General features: G+C 57.1%; 1 pseudogene; it reads right to left on the bottom strand.

Moving 5' to 3' along the window:
• Positions 1-261: 261 nt before the first annotated feature.
• LOC112298856 (hsc70-interacting protein-like) lies at positions 262-7,324 on the bottom strand (annotated as a pseudogene).
• Positions 7,325-17,536: the final 10,212 nt, after the last annotated feature.

The following is a 17,536-nucleotide window of genomic DNA, read 5'->3' as shown; positions in this document are numbered from 1 at the left end:
CCTTCTAATTTGTTTTAAAATATTTTTAAGGTTTAAAAATGTTTGAAGTTTATAATTCCTAGTAGGAAAACAGTATCTGAATGAATACCATAAAGGCAAACCACTATAAAATATCGCAGCGGCATTTGGGGCGGGGCGTAGGGATTCTCTGCAAAGCGCCCCAGCTTTCCTCACGGGAAGGTCAGAGGTGTACTGGTTTGTATTATTGCGACAGCCATTGGGTGATCTAAGCTGCCCTTCCTTCAGCAAGGGCTTTATCTGTCAGAAAGTCATTACACTTGAGCCTCCTAATGTGGCTGACAATTTGCTGATGAGATTCCCAACCTTTGGGTTGCTCTGATATTTTGACTTATTTGCCGGGTCCTGGGCCAGGTCCTGGAAGGCCACCACAGCTTCTGGATCCTGCAGAGCTGCAAGAACCTCTGGATCCCTGAGGGTTTCATTGGGGCCAGGCATTTCCCCCAGGAAAGCCATCTGGAAGAGAGCCACACTGAGCTCCTGGTCGCGTCTGGCTTCTCCCTCTCTCCAGGCTCTCTCGTATTCCTCCAGAGCCTTCTCAGCCCTTTCCATTCTTTCTTTCATCTCTCGCTCCTCATACTTTCCCTGATGTTCTGCAGTTTTCTGGGCCCCTGGTTGAACTTTCAGCACTGCACTGGCCTCTTCATCAAGGGCAAGGTCATGGGCTGCTTCTTCCCAGTGGCCCAGAAGTCTTATTGGGCTTCTGTAGTTTGATGAAGACACTTGCTCTCTGGGCGTTCAGAACGGCTGAGTGAGGATTCAGCTTGGTGGCATCTGTGGACGAGTTGAAGGCTTTCTGTAGGTCACCGTCATTTCGTGGCGGCCACTTTATTTGTTTAAATTACTTGCCTGATCCATCATCTCCTCAGTGGTTATCTTTACATTTTCATCTTTCACTTCTTGAGGGTCTGGTTTAATCACCCCTTCATTGTCTGTTTCTGATTATTATTTTTTTAGGGAGAGGGGAAGGGAGGGAGAAAGTAAGGGAGAGAAACATCGATGTGCAAGAGACACATCTACTGGTTGCCTCTCGCATGCACCCAACTGGGGACCTGGCCTGCAACCCGGGCATGTGCCCTGACTAGGAATCGAACCAGGGACCTTTTGGTTCACAGGCAGTTGCTCAGTCCACTGAGCCACACCAGCCAGGGCCATTTCAACTTCTAGATCGTTTTCCTCACTTGATGGTTTGTCTGTCTTTATGTTTTCCTCCACCTTCTTGCTGTTTTTTCTTCCTTGTTATTTTCTTCTGATTTAATTTTAGGAGGAGCAGGTGATATTTTACCTTCCATGTTTTCCACCCGCTCCCTCAGGAAGCACATTTCCTCAGGGTTCAGATTGCTCAGATCCCGAGGACCCTGCTCACAGATTTCCACAAGGGCCCAAAGCTTCCTCACTTTGCGGGGGGTCTATGGTTGGGAACCAGCAGGAGGTGTGTGCGGGGGCTCAGGTGGCGCCCGATTCCCAGCCTGGGCGCTAACTTGGTGTGACCTTGTGCAAGGGCTGTGCCGTGTGATCTTTACAGACAAACTTCTTCTGTAAGAGGCCAGATGGTAAATATTTTAGGTATTGCTGGCCGTGTGGCCTCTGTCGAAAATACTCAGCTCTGCCCTTGAAGCGTGAAACTCTCCATGGACAAATGGGCGTGGTCACATCCCAATACCGTTTATCTGTAGATGCTGAAATTTGAATTTTGTATAATTAAAAAAAATTTATTGATTGATTTTTAGAGGGAGAGAGAAAGAGATTTGTTCCACGTACTTACGCATTCATTGGTTGATTCTCGTATGCGCCTGACCAGGGACAGAACCCCAAACCTTGGTGTATCCAGATGATGTTCTAACCAAATGAACCACTTGGCTAGGACAAATTTCATACAATTTTCACATGTCATAATGTATTGTTCTATTTCACTTAAAAAAAACTATTTAAAAATGTAAAAAGCAATCTCAGCTCTTGGACAGAGTGACCGCTGATCTAGGTCAAGTTCCAGACCAGGGTCTGACATACAGTAGGTGCCCAACTAGTGGTGACTGGAGTTAGCCACGGGGGAGCGCCAACAAGGGCCCCACGACCTCCTGTCTCCAGCAGCCCTTGGAGGAGCGCAGGGCACTCTTCCTCCAGTTTTCCCCTTCTGCCTGGGTGCCGTCACCCCTCCTCCCTGGCAGGAGTGAGGCTGAGTCTTCACGGCTCTGTGCGTCAGCCTTGGCAGCTCTCTCCTCCTAACGACACCCTGGTCCTTTCATCTTCCAACGCCCAGTCTCACCGGTCTCTTTGTAAATGCTCCGTTTTCCCGTGGTATTGAGGCCTTCACCTATTTTAATGGCGGACTTCACGAGCTCTGACAGATGGATGCACCCAAGGGATCACCGCCACAATCAGGACAGAGACCGTTTCCTTCCTTGTACCCTTTCCTAGCCAACCCTGGCTTAAAAAAAAAAAATAAAAGGTCTCCCAATTATCACGTGCTTGCAATGCGTCAGGCTCCGCAGAGGTGCTTGACAGGCTCTGTCTCAGTGAGGCCTCGGGAACCTGGTGGGTGGGTCAGCTGTTCCAGTGGGCACCTTCCAGCTCAGGACCCCATGCTCTGGGACAGGGGGACACGTGCCATCGTGAGGAGGGGGCACAGCTGGGATTCGATCCTGGCCTGCGGGTTCCCAGGCTCATCCTTAACCACTCTCCTGCTGCCTTTCTCCCCCGGCTTCGTGCGGGAGATACCCCTCCCCCACCCCCTGACGGCTGGCTACTCACACACTGTGACCCAGACCTGCAGCATGGACGTCCGCTGGAGCTGCCACAAGTGCAGAGTCTCAGGCCAGGCCCACACCGACTGAGTCCCCAAGTCCAGTGCGTTTGGGTCTCCTACCCCGCCAGATGGTGTGTCCTGGAGGGAGGCGCTGGGCCCACCCCAGGGCCTCCCCTTGCAGCCCCGGTGAACCCCGTGCAATCAGTGCAGGAAGGGAAGATGCGGCGGCGGGGCTGCAGGGAGAGGCTGGGGGACTGCGGGTCAGGAGCCGGTGGGAGGGGTGAGGACTTGGAGTTCGGAGTCTCGCTCTGCACTGTCCGCGTTGACTCAGGGAGCCTGGGTCCTTTTGCATTTATTTATTTATTATTTTTAAAATTTATTATTATTATTTTTCGCATTTAACACTGTTTTGTGTTAGTGCCAGGGGTACAGCACAGTGGTTAGAGAGTCATCTCGTTTACAGAGGGCTCCCACCTGGCTCCATCCCTAGTTGTTACAATATTGTTGACTATATTCCCTTCTTTACGTTTATTTTCATTGGCATATCATTAGCATATCTCTGGTGCCTCTCCTCTCCTCTCTTACATGGGGATGAGCTGACTGGATTTGGGGCAGGGGGCTGAGACAGGAGGGCTGGAGTGCAGGGCGGGGGTGGGGGTGGGGGTGGGGGTGGGGCTTGGGCTGCAGCCCCAGGCCTGGCTCCCCCCTGGGTCTGGAGAGAAGCAGGGACCCTCTCTGGGTGTGGCCGGGCCGGGGGGCCTGTGTGGTCCTCCAGGCTCTGGACAGCTGTTGTGGAGCAAGGCTGGGGGCTGGGCTCCCCGAGCTCCCCTGACTGGAATGGGCTATTGGCGCAGCAGGCTTCTCTAGGCAGTGAGAGAATCTCGCAGATGTTGCTGAGCAAGAAAGAAGGCAGAAAAGAAGCCGCATTCGCAAGTCTAGTTTTGTGGGGCACAAAAGTGTGCCAACGGATCTACGTTGCCAGACGTAATGGTGACTCCTGGGGGGGGGTTAGTCCCTGGGAGGGGTCCTGGGGACTCTGGGAGGCGCCCACAGTATTTGGCGATCTGGGGGCTGGTTGCATGGGTGGGTTCATTGTGAAAATTCACCCAGTCGTATTTGGGATCCCACACTTCCAGGCAGCACACTGGGGAGCCTGCTGGGGCAGGTGCCTTCATTCCCCCGGGGCCTGGCATCCCACCTGGGGGTGAGGGGATCCTGCAGGTAGCTGAGCCTGTGGCCTGCTGTCCCTCTGCTCCCAGCCAGGGCACCCCCATGCACGCCCCACCTGGTGGCCCGGTGGCCCCGTGGCCCGGCAGCTGGCGCACTTGCACGGACAGGCCTCTCTTCTCTATTGTTTTGCCAACTCAGGGCTCTGAGGGCAGGTCTGGATCGGACTGGCATTGGCTCATGTGTTTACCAAAGCAGTCGCCTAGGCCTTGGATTTCCGGGGGGTGTCCAGAGCCTCAGCTGGGGACGAGAGATAGTGTTTGCCTGTGGGGAGATGGGTCCCTCCCCCCGGGACCAGGTCCTCCCCCTCCCCTGTAGTGACCCCCATCCCTACCGTCTCACCTGGCTGCAAGGCCCCTAAAGGCTAGCTCCTTGCCCCTTTGCCAGTCTTGCCTCTGGGGCTCTCACCCCGAAATGCCCATACCCGTCGTGCCCTAGGGGGCACAGCCTGTTCACATGCCTACGTCCCCTCCCGGTGTCCCCCTGCCATGGCTCCCCACCAAGACTCAGCCTCTCCCTCCCCGGAAAGCTTTCCTTCCCTGTCCCCACACGGCCCTCTCGGTGCTGCTGTGTCTTCCTGTACCACGCCGTGTGTCCCGACACTAGGAAAGGGCCTTGGCTCTGCCGCCCCAGCCCCCAGCACAGAGCCAGGCACACAGTTGGTGCTCAATAAATGACCTAATGAATGAAGGCTTGCTTCTGTCTGAGAGGCAGGGGGCTGAGAGGGAGGGAGCTGGTGAGAAGTCACCAGGGGTCAGGTCCGGATTCTTTGAGCTACTGCCAGGCCATTGCTGGGAGAGGGAGAAAGGGTAGCCCCACCATCGGGTCCAGGGGGGAGACCCCCTTTCCCTCCAACACCATTCCTGGCCGCAGCCCTGGCCTCCTGTACCCAGCCACTTGTGGGAGCCAGCTCCTGGCTGGGCCGTGGGTCTGTGGAACCCTTATGGCCGGGGGCTCCCAGCCAGCCATGATCCCAGGTGACTGACTGACTCCTCCACCTCTCTCAGCTCATGATGGGGAGAAAAGAACTGGGGATACCCCTCAGGGACCATGCTGGCCAGCTCCTGATGCTACAGCTGGGGAAACTGAGGCCCAGAGAGGGGCTGTGACTTGACCAGGTGTCCTTGAGACCCCTTCTCACAGGGTCTGAGACAGGCTGTGGTACGAAGTCAGTCCTGGGGGTTGGAACACCGCAGTGCCTGTCTTGTTGGGGCTCCAGCTCCCCAGCCCCCTGCATCTGAGCAGCGGGGAGTCTGCCCTGCCCCCCCACCCCCCACTCCACCTGGCCTGGCGTGTCCCAGAGGGAGCAAGTCTGGATCAGCCTGGGAAGCTTCAAGTCCCAGCGGGCCCTCCCTACCCACAGGGCCCAGGAGTGGGAAGTGCGAGTCCACACCCCAAATCCTCTGCTTTTCCTCCCACCCACACATTCAGCCTGGGGCGCAAACATGGCAGGGAGCCAGTCCCCAGCCTCCCGCCTTGGCAACGAAGGCACAACACCCAGCACTAGAGACTGTTTGTCTTGCCAGCGCCGCACCCCAACCTGGGCCTGCGTGCCCTGCTGGGGGGAGCCTGACTGGGGCTGGGGAGGGGGCAGCAGGGCCCCATGGACCCGGAGACCCCTTCCCTCCCTGCCCAAGCTCAGGCCAGCCAGGACTGTTGTGCCAGCACCCTTCACTGTATGGCCCTCCAACCCAGCCCCTCTCCCAGCCTGAGTCACGGGGCAGAAGCGGGGGACCGAAGCAGGGCTCTGAGAAGGGTTCAGGGGAGGCTGGGGGCGAGGGGACACCTCTGTCCTGGCTGTAGTCAGCAGGACTCCTTCCTGGCAGGGGTTATGGGAGAGGTTCCCCAGCTCCCGGGGTCAGGGTGGGAGGCACCATGGGGCGGCTCCAGTATCCTGTTTGGGGGCTGGCTGAGCGGGTGAGCTGGGGGGATGTCAGAGCCCGGGAAGCCAGGTGGCACTGGGGAGGGGAGGACAGTTTTTCTGGTCTGCACTGGCCTTCGGCTTCCGTGGTCCAGGGCTCAGGATTATGGGAAACGGCAGGTGGGGGCTTGTCTCTGGGGAGCCGTCTGTCTGAGGGAGACTTCCAGGAGCTGCCAGTCTGAGGGGGAGTCACAGCCCCTGTCCTGGGAATTTGGGGCACTAGTACTGGGAGACAGAGCAGGGCTGAGGTGGGAGCCCTCAGCTCTGTTGGGAGCATGGGGCTAGCCCGGCCTCTGAGGCTGGGCAAAGCTTCTGCAGCTCTGGGAGGGGCCCCCCGAGGGTCTTGCTGCCTCTCCTCCCTGAGCGGGGGCAGCTTCCCAGAGCTGGCGGGCCCTCTCCCCAGCTACCAGGCCTGGTCAAAGCCACGATTAATTTGTCTCCTCCTGTCAAATGCTTCCAGGTTAGGCAGTAACTCCCCACCACCTCAGCCCTGCAGTTTGGGATGGGACTGCCACCGGCCCCTTTGACAGGGGAGGAAACTGAGGCTCAGCGAAGTGATGAGGTCGGTGCTGGGGGGCTCAGGCCCCGCGGGGTGGGTCACTGTGTTTACAACACCCAGTTCTTCTGACATTTGGGGGTCTGCTGTGGGCAGATCCTGGACTGTGCAGGAGAGGGTCAAGTTAACAGGAAGGCCCAGCGGGCGTTGCCCTGGCGCCTTGGCCCCTCGTCAGGCCCTGTCCTCAGTGTGAGGCAGGTGGGGTGGGTGGGGCGGGCGGGGTGGGAGAGGCTCATCCTGCTGAGGCTGCAGCTTCTCAGCCCACCCGGCCCACCCGGGCTGAGTCAGGGCTGGGCGGGAGCCACGGGGGTGGCAGCTTTCCCAGGGCCGGCCTGGGCGGCATCCACATTCCTCACACGCAGGGTACGCCCGGGCTTGGCCAGGCCAGGTGTGCTGCGCCCTTCCCAGGCCCCCACCAGCCCTGGGCCTGCTCAGCACTATGGCCTTGTAAGGGACGTGTCTGGCAGCCGCTGGGATCAGGGTGTGGGAACTGCTGGCCTTGCAAATCCTTGTTGGGTGGGGTGTGGCTTGGGGGACAGCTTGCTGGAGCCCCAGTCCCCACAAGGGCCTGGGCACTTGGGGCACCCCTCCTCACCCCCTACTGACTCCCCCCTTTGCCTCTGCACTTGGAGAGCTGGTGCTTAAGACGGCTGTGGTTTGGGCCTTGGCCTTGCTCACGACTTAGCTGGTTGGTGGTCTGAGAGCTGGCCACGTGGGCAGGAAGTAGCGGGGGGCAGGGGTAGCATTCTGTTTGTTGCCCCCAGTCTCTCAGGGTGGCCTCTGTCCTCACCAGCTTGGAGTTCTGGTGCCCAGTGGAGTCCCGGGACAGAGGCTTTGCGTGGGGCCCCGTGCCCATGGAGGTACTGCGCTGTGGGCCGTTGCTAACAGGCCGCCACCCTGGCCCTGCTTCCCTCACATCCGCCGCTGGGCTCTCTGCACTGACATCAGGGGCTGGGACAGATCCCTGTGCGGGTCAGTCAAGGTCAGTCCCTACCACCTGCAAAATCCTGCCCACAATCTGCTTCCTCTCTCTGGGCCTCAGTTTCCTCTCCTGTGAAAGGGGGACAGGAGCCTCCCACCTGCCAAGGTCCCCGGGCTCTTGTGGGTAGAAATGTGACCTTGAGATTCAGGAATTGCTTTGGGACCTGAGACGGGCTCTGCTGGGACCCCACAGCTTCCCCACTGGGGTCCTCCAGCCTGGTCCGCCCCAGCCCTGCAGCTTCTGCATCAGCCTCTACCAGTCAGGCCTCAAGTCTGGAATTCGGGGACCTTGCTCACTGTCCACCCTTTTCCTCTGAGCACTGCTGGAGGAGCCAGTGTTTCCGTCACTGCCCTTGCCCCTCACCCTGTCCCCTGCTCTGTGGCCTCAGTGGTTTCGAGCTCAGCCTGCGGGGCCTGGGCTGGTTCCCTCCATCATGCCCCTGCAGCAGGCAGGGCTGGGCTGTTTCTTGGGCGGGCCCAGGGCAGCTTGGACTGCAGTAATCCCCTCCCAGGCCTTGGTGGGAACAGACAGGCCCTGGCTCTGGGCTCAGGGTGGGCGTGGGAATTCTGTCCTGCATGGAAAGTCAGGAGCAGCGACACTTAGGGCCGTGGGAGGGGAGTCTGAGAGATGAGCCTGGATGGGGACCCTGGCTGAGCTCCAGGCAGCCAGAGAACCCGGACAAAGAGAGGGGAGTGGGGCGGGCATGGCCCTGGCCCCAGCCAGCCCACCACTGAGCACCGGGGACAGGGCCAGTCTGGGGGGTGTCAGGCTGGAGTACTCCCTCCCCAACCTTTTTTTGCTAAACCCTAGAGCTATCGTTCTGGGCGTGATCCTGTTCCCATTGACCCTCTAGGGACTGTGTGGCTGCCACTCTCCCTCCCCTGTCCAGGGCCGTGTGGCAGGAAGGCAGCAGCTTGTCCTGAGGTGCTGCTGTTTGCAGGGAAGAAAGTGCCTCTGGCCCCTGAAAGCCCAGTTGTTGTGTGTGTGTGTGTGTGTGTGTTGTGGGGAGGCAGTTGTTCCAGGGCAGGTGGTCTGGGCATTCAGACCAGGGTCCTTGCAGCTGGCTCCAGAATCGTGAAGGATTCTGGGAGTTGGCACTGAGAGCTGGGTCCAGGACAGCCTGGGAAATCACAGGAACAGGTGAGAACAGGCTGGAAGGGCGCAGCAGCCGCTGGAATGTGCGGGCAGGAGCAGCCCCACCCTCCCTCACCCAGGAATGGGCCCTAGCAGGGGAGCCAGGACGCAGGGCCCTCCCCAGCTGCCCCCGCCCCGTGCCCTGCATCGCCAGCCTCCCAGCCCCTCTCCTTCCTTTGGCCCCCTTGATCCTTGTTGGGCTGTAGCCAGAGGCCCGTTTGGGGAAGGCCGTTTGGGAGAAGCTGGCTGCTTTTCCTGGAGATCCCAGGTCCTGGGTGCTGTGTGTTTCTCTCCAACCCTCTGCACAGGCAGACAGACCCCCAGGCACTCACAAGGGCTCCTCTGACGGGTCAGGGAAGCACTTGGCTGCAACCTGGACTGGGGGTGGGGTCTCTGGGCCAGCTCTCTCCTGGGACGGGGGCAGTGGCACCTGCCAGGCCTGGAGCTTCTGGGTACATGCTGTCAGCCCCCGCAGGGAGGCTTTGTCCTTCTTCGTTCTGCACAGTTGGTCCAGGCACCTTGTGGCCTTTGAGAGAAAGGCCACAGTCCTCGGCAGTGACATATAGGGCCTCCCACAGGCCGTCTCCTGCTCCCATCTCATCTCTCCCTCTGCAGCCACCTCCCCTGTCTGGGACACCTCGCTCCTGCCTGAAGGTACCAGGCCCTGGTGCCTCCCAGCCTTTACCTAGGCCGGTGTCCACCTGTGACCCCTATGTGTTCAGGTGCCTGCTCGGACCCCCTCCCTGGCTGTCCTGACTCTTGAGCTGTCAGGGGCTCCCCTTAGGAGCTCTCATAGCCCTACATGCTGGGCGTCCATGATGTCCTCCCTGGTGGGTCAGCTTGTGAGGTCCAGGCATCTGCCTTGGAGACAGAGCTCCCCAAGATCAAGATCTGATGTGTGTCCCCTGTCCTGTCCCCAGGCCCTCCCTCATGTAGGTCAGGGAGTGAGAGAGCAGCTAATGGACAAGTGCAGGAAGTTTGGGGAACTCCTCTGAGGCCTACAGGGCTGTCACATGGTCCTGGCCCTGCTTCTGCTTCTCCTGGTCTGAGCAGAAATACCCTTGGGATTGGGGTCACCATGGAAGATTCCAGAAATCCCTCTTGGGATCAAGGAAGGTACAAGCTCCTTCTCCCCACTGTGAGGAGTCGAGGTTGTTAGTGGGCTGGTATGTGAGTGGCTCTGAGTGTGTGGATGGGTGTATAAAGTATGAGCAGGGAGAGGCTGTGTGAGTGTGCATAAGTGTAAGTGTGTACAGGTGTGTGTATAAGTGTGTGAAAGTGTGAGCTTGTGAGTGTGAATTCATGTGTGAGGCTGGGCAAGTCTGCATGAATGTGTGAGTGTGAATGGGTTTGTGAGTGTGAGGTTGTGTAAGTCTGTGAGTGGGTATGAGTCTATGTGAAGGTGCGTGTGAGCTGATTGTGTGAGTAGGAGAGTCTGTGGATGTGCTTACAAGTGTGTGTGAATCTGTGAGCATGTGTGAGTGTGTGTATGTCTGTGATGATGGCCGGGTGAGCCTGTGACTGATGGCGGTGTGGCTGACTGTGTGAGGCTTGTGAGTGCAAATGTGGGAGTCGTGGAGTGTGTGTGTGAATGTGGGTGAGTGTATAGGAGTCTGAATAAATGTGAGTGTAACTGTGAGTGTGAATTTGTGAGTCTGAGAGTGTGTGAATGTGCATGGGAGCTGCGTGGAAATCTGTGGTTTATCCTGGAGGGGGTTGACCAGAACCCAGGGCAGTAGAAGCGGCTGGGCTTTCCCCTTCCCCAAGGCCATGGTTAAACCCAGGAACCCACTGCAGGAGCTCTGGGGAGACCCAGGGAGCGTGAAGGCCCCGTGGGCCCCAGGTGAGTTGAGTGGTCCTTTCTCTCCTAGAGGCAGTTCTTTATTAAACAAAAAGAAGTAATACCAAGTAGATTCAAAATACTATCTATACCATACATGTAGGATTTAAGAAGTAAGATACAATCAACACCCATGAACTTACCACCTAATTTTAAAAACTCTGACAAGGGTCCCTCCCCACACCACCCTTCCTCCCCCTGCAGTGTTAGCGCTGGTCTGGATTTTGGGGTGTTATTTCCTTGCTCTTCCTTTCGTAGATCTGAAGTTCTTCTCGCCAACCTTTGTGGGGGCCAGCATCTGGTGAGACACAGGATTCTTCCTCCCAGCAGGTAGCTGTCAGGGCCACAGCAGCTCAGTGCTGCCCTCTGGGGGCGGGGACGCCGGCTTTTTCCCAGTGCTCTGCACTGGGCAGTGAGCAGCCTGGGCGAGAAGGCCCACCCAGGGGACCCTGTGAGACCCCACAGAGGTGGACACACTCACTGTGCAACACGCACAGGGCACGCCAGGACACTGATGCGCACACTGGGCACTCACAAAGCTTTGAACACAGACGTTCTCCATCTGTTGTGAACCGAGTGGGTGCCATATTTTGTGGGGCGCCCAAGAAAAGCACTGTCCCTGGGGAGGTGGCAGCAGGAAGGGGGTGGTCCTCACAGAGGAGAGAGTGCCCTGCCTCAGTGACACTCACATTTAAGGGTGGGAAAAGCTGGTGAAGATGGTTGACTTTGGAATGAGTGGTTTAATAGAATGACCTAAGGTGGAGGGCGGGGAGGAGGGCTTTGTGCCAGACAGGGCAGGATTCTTTTGAGAAGGAGAATGGGGAGAGGGGGGGACGAGGCATGATGTAATGCATGGGCCAGCTTCAGAAAGGAATTTTGTGTCCGTGGGCCTGGAGGCAGGGGAATGGATACAGTAGCCCAGGCTGGGTCCCTGGAGCTATGGCGGTTATGGGACAAAAGGGGAAGGGGCTGAAGACAGTGAGGGGAAACCAGGTCGCTGGGCCGGTGTGAAGAGCAGGTGGAGTCCCCTTGTCCCCAGGGCCCCGTGATACCTCTCGGGATGGCAGAACAGGGGCGCAATACCCAGGGTAGCCAGCAGAGGGCGCTCCAGGCACAGATTTGAGGCTCCCGCCAACTGGCTTGAGAGCGGGGATTCAGTCTCAACGTTCTGGGAAAGTCTAGGGGCCTCCCGTCAGGATGGAGGGATTCTGGCTTCACCCTTGGGAGCTAAGGAGCACAGGGATGAAAAGAGACTATCCATGAAGTGTGAGCCCCAGAGTGTCCTCTTTCTCCCCTTCTCCTTCTCCCTGGTCAGGCACTGTGTGGTCAGTGTCCCCATCCTCCCTCTCCAGGTGTGACCTCAAAACCACCCCCAGAAGTGTGACTGGCCACTTGACCTGCTCTGGGGGTGCTTCTTTGGGTCTCTAGGGTCTGTCAGGGCCAGCTGGCCCTTCTAGAAAGTTCCCCAGGGTTCTAGCCCCAGGGCTCTGCCTCTGCCATTCTCCTTGTGACCTCACTGCCTCTCTGCTTCCCTCACTCACCTCGAGGTGGGGGACTGGCCTGTCACATCCCAGGATCCTGGAGTTCTCAGGACCAGACGCTGCCCTCGTCTTCTGCCACAAGGCTCCCGTGAGCGGGCCCGTGGACACAGCCAGGTCCAGCTCAGACAAGCTGTGGCCGACCCCAGCGACTCCTTGGCGGAGGGGGTGGAATTATGGAGGGAAACGTCCCTTCAGCTGTGAATGCCTCCTTATACCTCCTAACATTTACACCCAGGCAGAGGCCCCTCAGACTGAAGCCACTTACTTTTCATTCACTTCTCTAGTTATGAAGCACCATTTGTTGTCCCGATCTCTGGGGACACAGACAGGAGAAGGCAAGGTCCCTGCCCATGTCTAGAGGAGGTGACGATAGGTGTGACCACACAGGGTGCCAAGTGCTTTGAGAGCAGTGAATTGTTTCCTTCTTCTGAACTTGGCTTTTCCCTCTGGCTTCCAGTCCAGGCCTGTGACATCACCCACCCACCAGCTCCACACCGAAAATGCTACAGCGTCTTCCCGGTGCCTCCCCCACGCCGGCCCGTCTCCCTGTTGGCCATGAAACCCTGGTCTCTCTCCCAGGCCATCGCTCCAGTCCTGGCCCCAATTCGGCTTTCACCCTGTCACCAAAGTGAGCCCTTCTGACACTGTCTGGTGCCTAGGTACATAAAAGAAAAAAACTAGCAAATATGACTTAAATGAAATCGTTTGTTTGGAAGAAGACAGTATAAACAATGGAAGACCAATGGCCCCTGGGAAAAATGCATTTGCAAGCCATGAGCCAAAGGCCTCATTCCCATGTTTACCAAAAGCTTGTACCAGTCAGGAAGGAAAAGACCCCACAGAAAAAATAAGTAAGGAATAGACAAGCAGCTGGTCTGTAAGAAAGAACAAGGAAGAGAAGGGACCAAAGAGCCCAGGGAAGGATGTTCAGTCTCACTCATAATTAAAGAAATGAAAACTGAAAAAGAGAGGTCTTTTTCAGTGATCAAAAAGGCAAACATTGGGAGACAGTAATAGACAAACCACCAAACCTCGGTGAGACCCCATGCCGGCCGATGTGCGGGGGGAAGTCACTGCCATTCATGGCTGGTGGGAGTGAACATTTGTAGACCTTTTCAAGAAGACTTTTTTTTTTTTACTGTGGAAAATTTCAAATATACACAGAAGTAGAGAGAATAGCAAAACGAACTCCCGTACGCCTGTCGCCCAGTTTTAGTAATTGTCACACGCTGCCATTCTTGTTTCTCCTTCTCTCTCCTTGTCGTCTTTCATGAAGGAAGTTAGAGTATCCTCAGGCAAACTCCAGGTATCATTCCATTTTACTCTGGAAGAAAATCCGGAAATAGTTACCAAAGTAAAACAGGGACTTACCCGTTAACCCAGTAATCCCACTGCTAAAATTTCCCCTAAGGAGCTAGATGCAAAAGCTCCCCACGCTGTGTGTTGAGGGAGGTTGGTATCACCATTGATTCCAAAAGTAAAGGAAGCTGGAGACCAGAGAGGTGGTTGGTAGCAACAGGAGGAAAGAAATTATAGCTCCTGGCCATGATGGATTGACAAAAAATGAGGTGGCTCACCAAGAGATATTATTAATTGGGAAACAAAGGCATTGATGAGATTGATAATATCCCTTTTATATAAGTAAAATCTTTATAAACAGACACATGCAAAGTAAAAGGAAACAGAGCTCAGCAACGCTTGGGTGACTCTCTACTGCTACAGGGTGAAGTCAGGCTCTCAGGGCGGTCTCCCCTTCCAACCTGCACACTAGCTTTTCCTCCCACTGCAATGCCTTGTGAATTGGTCCAGAGATTCCCAAAGTGGGTTCCAAGGGACCCTAGTTCCAGATGCTCCTCCTGGAAGTGGCTCCATGGGTGGGGAGTCTGGGAAGCACGTAGCACTTCATCCTTCCTTGGAGGGTCACCGTACCCATTAGCTCGTTAAGGGCTCTGGGAAGTCTGCAGTAAAACACGCAAAAACTGACCAGGGTGTCCCTTGCATCACCGGGCCCAGCTCTGCTGCATGGGGCATAAGAATCTCTGCTCTGCGGGGTTGGCCCTGCCCCTCTCTGACCTTGCTCACCCCATTCAGCTGCACTGGCCCTTCTTCCTGTTGTCAGAAAAAGGGTACCTTGGTCCAACCTCAGGGCCTTTGCACTTACCTTGCCCTGGAATGCCCTTCCCTGTGCCGGCTCCTTCCTTATTCAGTTGTCCTTTTTTCTTTTTGTTTTTAAAGATTTTATTAATTTATATTTAGAGGGGAAAGGGAGGGAGAAAGAGGAAGAGAAACATCGATGTGGGAGAGAAACATCTATCAGTTGCCTCTTGCACATGCTCTGACCAGGGACTGAACCCGCAACTGAGGCATGTGCCCTGACCGGGAATCGAACCGGTGACCTTCCGCTTTGCGGTATGATGCCCAACCAACTGGTCACTCTGGCCATGGTCACTTGCCCTCTTAAATGTTACCTAGGAGAGGCCTTCCTTTCCTGGCCCCCCGAACTCTCAGATTCCCCTTTATGTTCCCCTGGAGAACGTATCACCCTGCTTTGATTACCGCCCCTCTCTCCCGCTAGAATATCTGCTCCATTAGAGCAGAGATGCTGTTTGTTACATCCATCGCCTCCTCCCCAGAGCCCAGGCCAGTGCCCGGCACAGAGTGGGCGCTCCTCTGCTAGCAGCCAAACGAAGTCGCTTCCTTACGGGATCCACTTCCCTTAGCACTCTTACTGCCTCCCTGGAGTACTGATCCACCCACACGTCTGCTGGCGGTCCCCCCCACGCCAGGTGTGCCGCCTCGCCTGGATGATTTCTCGCTGGGTCTTCTCTGCCTGGCAAAGCCCTGCCCTGGCTCCAAAACCCAGCTTTGCTGTCCCTCCCCGTGAAACTGTCTTCAGAGGTCCGGTCTGAATGAGTCGCTCCCTCGGCTCCTCCCAGCTGCTTGTGTATACATACCTTTATCACCACTCAAATAACACTGCCGTGATGCGTTGTCTGAGTGTCTGTCTCTCACTCACCCGCCTCCGTCCGGCTGGGCAGGGCCTGGCTGACTCAGTGCTGAGTTCTCAGTGACTGCTCAGTGACCGGCCCAGTGACTGCCACACAATGAGCGCAGTGAATGGTGCTGAATGACATTCGGCTTTGGGATCTCACTGCCTGCGTCTGTGCAGCAAGCATCAATTGGGCACTTACTGTGTACAGTGCACTGAGTTAGAACTTGCAGTAGGTCAGAGATAAAGCAAAGGATGATAATCCTTGAAGGGGAGCAGATCCACCTCCAGTAATTCTAACACAAGTGAGAGTAGCTAGCGCTCACTGGCACTAAGATAGGCTTGGGGAGGGTGTCTGTCATCACAGGGACATAGGTCTGATCCTGGGGGTTGTCAAGGGTAGGAGCTGCGGTTCCTCCCCATCAAACCTTGCTGGGGAAAGTGCTTTCCACGTGAAATGTGGACTGAAAAGCCCCCAGGGCCCGGTCCTGAGGCAGAGGCAGCAGGGACTAGGCGGCTGTGAGGTTCAGCAGAGGGAGCTTGCTCTAGGCCAGTGGGTTGGGGCAGTTTCAGGGAGGAGGCAGGGCTTGACAGGAGGAGCTGGCAGAGGTTCCGTGGAGCCCGGGGCCCCTGCACAGGCGTGCTACTGCTCTGTCCTCCTGTTTTGCCCTTGGAAAGGATGGACGACGTCCCCTCCCAGTGTAGACCTTGGGATGAGAGCCCTGGGTGTGAAGGCCCCTCTGCCTTCCTCCCTCCCAGAGTCCTCCCTGCCTGGTCCTTCCCCCTGGTCTTCCCTCCTCTGTTCCTCCCTCTGTGGGTCATCCTCCTGCACCACCCTGCCCTTCTCCTGCCTTGTTGGTCAGGCATGGGGGGCACAGGGGGGTGGCCTGGGTGGTCAGCACCATGACAGAGAGCCCAGAGAATCCCCTTCTTGCCAGCTGTGTTACGTGGAGGAAGAAGGAGACAGGCCATCCCTGGGGTTCCCCCATGGTGATGCAACCCCCACCCCAAGCCGGTTCCCAGGCTGGGGGTTAGCCATAGCTGCCGCTTCCAGGGAGTGTCCGATGAGAGGGGGGAGACAAAGCTTTTCCCTTGGGGAGCCCGAGCCACACCTGCCCCTGGGGGAAATTTCTCAAGAGCATTGAAGAGCAGGTACCAATGAGTGGGGATTGAGAGTGAGCAGCAAGCCTGGAGGGGCACGGAGGGTGACGAATAGAAGGGCAGGTGGGACAGGGCCCCAGGGTGCCAGGGGTCTGGGGTCTGGGAGGTGGAAGGAGCCAGGAGCTCCCCCAGGCCTGAAAGGGGGACCTGCCTGAGCTGCTGTCCCCTCACCTCCCCGTACTTCCCTCAGGCCAAGGAAGGGGGCAGGGGAGGGAAAAGTAGGAGGGAAAGGGGAGAGGGAGGAAGGGCAGCTGGAAGGAGGCCGTCCTGCCAGCTTGAGGGAAGTAGAGAGTTTCCACATGTGTCTCCATCAGGCCCAGGTTCCGCTCCCCAGACTTCCTCCCCACCCATTTCCTCCGCTTCTGAAACAGGAAAAGCCAGCATTGGGGCTGCCGGGCACCTACCAGATCCAATAGGCAGAAGCAGGGATTGAATCTTTATGGGTGCTTTACTCAGACGGCCGTTGACCTGAGAAGATGGCGGGTTTGTGCCCTAACAGACGGTCTTACGTTTCCTTCCACGCCAGCCTTCTTTATGAGGGGGCAAGAGTGTGGGTGAGGGCTTTGGGGCTCAGGAAAGAGGTGAACCAGATCCAAGCAGCAGTCGGGCAGTTTCCCTGACACCCTTCTGTCCGCTGACCGGTAATCTTCTGTAGCTGTGTCCTGGGCGGGGGCTGTCTCTCCCTGGAACACGTGGCTCGGATGCCACCTCGATTGCTTACATCTCTTGTGGAGCACAAAGGTCAATCCCTGGGGTCTCCTGGGCGGGCCTGCAGTTCCTGAACCGATAGCTTCTCACCTGCCTTAACTACTAGGCTTATGAACTATTACCTTGAACTAAAATTTTCCAGCCTTTGAGTCCCCCACCTGTTCTGGCCCTCCCTTCCTGCTTTGCCCTCTCCTCCTGCCCTGGGTCCCATCTGGAGCACTCTGGCCTCCCTTTGGGGAGAGGGGCCTCGGGCGCTGATGTGGTTCTGCCTGGAGAGCTGAGCTGTCTGCAGGTGTCTGGGTCCTCTGTCTTGGGTCCACCCCAGACTCATCTGATTGGGAACCCATCAGAGGGATGCGGCTGAGTTTGCTTGTCCCTAGGGAGGGAGCACCTGGTGACAGGACCACGGGGGGACCCTTGCTTCTGACTCTCCTAACTGGGAGGGGGCTCCCAGGAGCCCCAGGAATGTTGCCCATCTCCCACAGCCCTGGGGTGGGGGCGGGCCCCTATGAACCAGACAGAAATCTGGGCAGGGTAGGCCTGGGGCCTCAGTAGACAGGCTGGGGAAATAGAATAGAGAAAGAAGGGGATCCCACTTGGGGTAAGCCCAGCTGGGGGAGGGTGTGCAAAACAGAGGCCCAGACCTGGGGCACAGCCTGATGTCAGGGGAGAGGAACCTGGAGAGGGACAGATGGTGGTGCTGGGGGAAGAAG

Source organism: Desmodus rotundus, chromosome 9, assembly GCF_022682495.2.
Source record: "Desmodus rotundus isolate HL8 chromosome 9, HLdesRot8A.1, whole genome shotgun sequence".
NCBI classification, from domain to species: domain Eukaryota; kingdom Metazoa; phylum Chordata; class Mammalia; order Chiroptera; family Phyllostomidae; genus Desmodus; species Desmodus rotundus.
The sequence above is the reverse complement of the archived record's forward strand: the minus strand, read 5'-3'. Positions and strand labels throughout refer to the sequence as shown.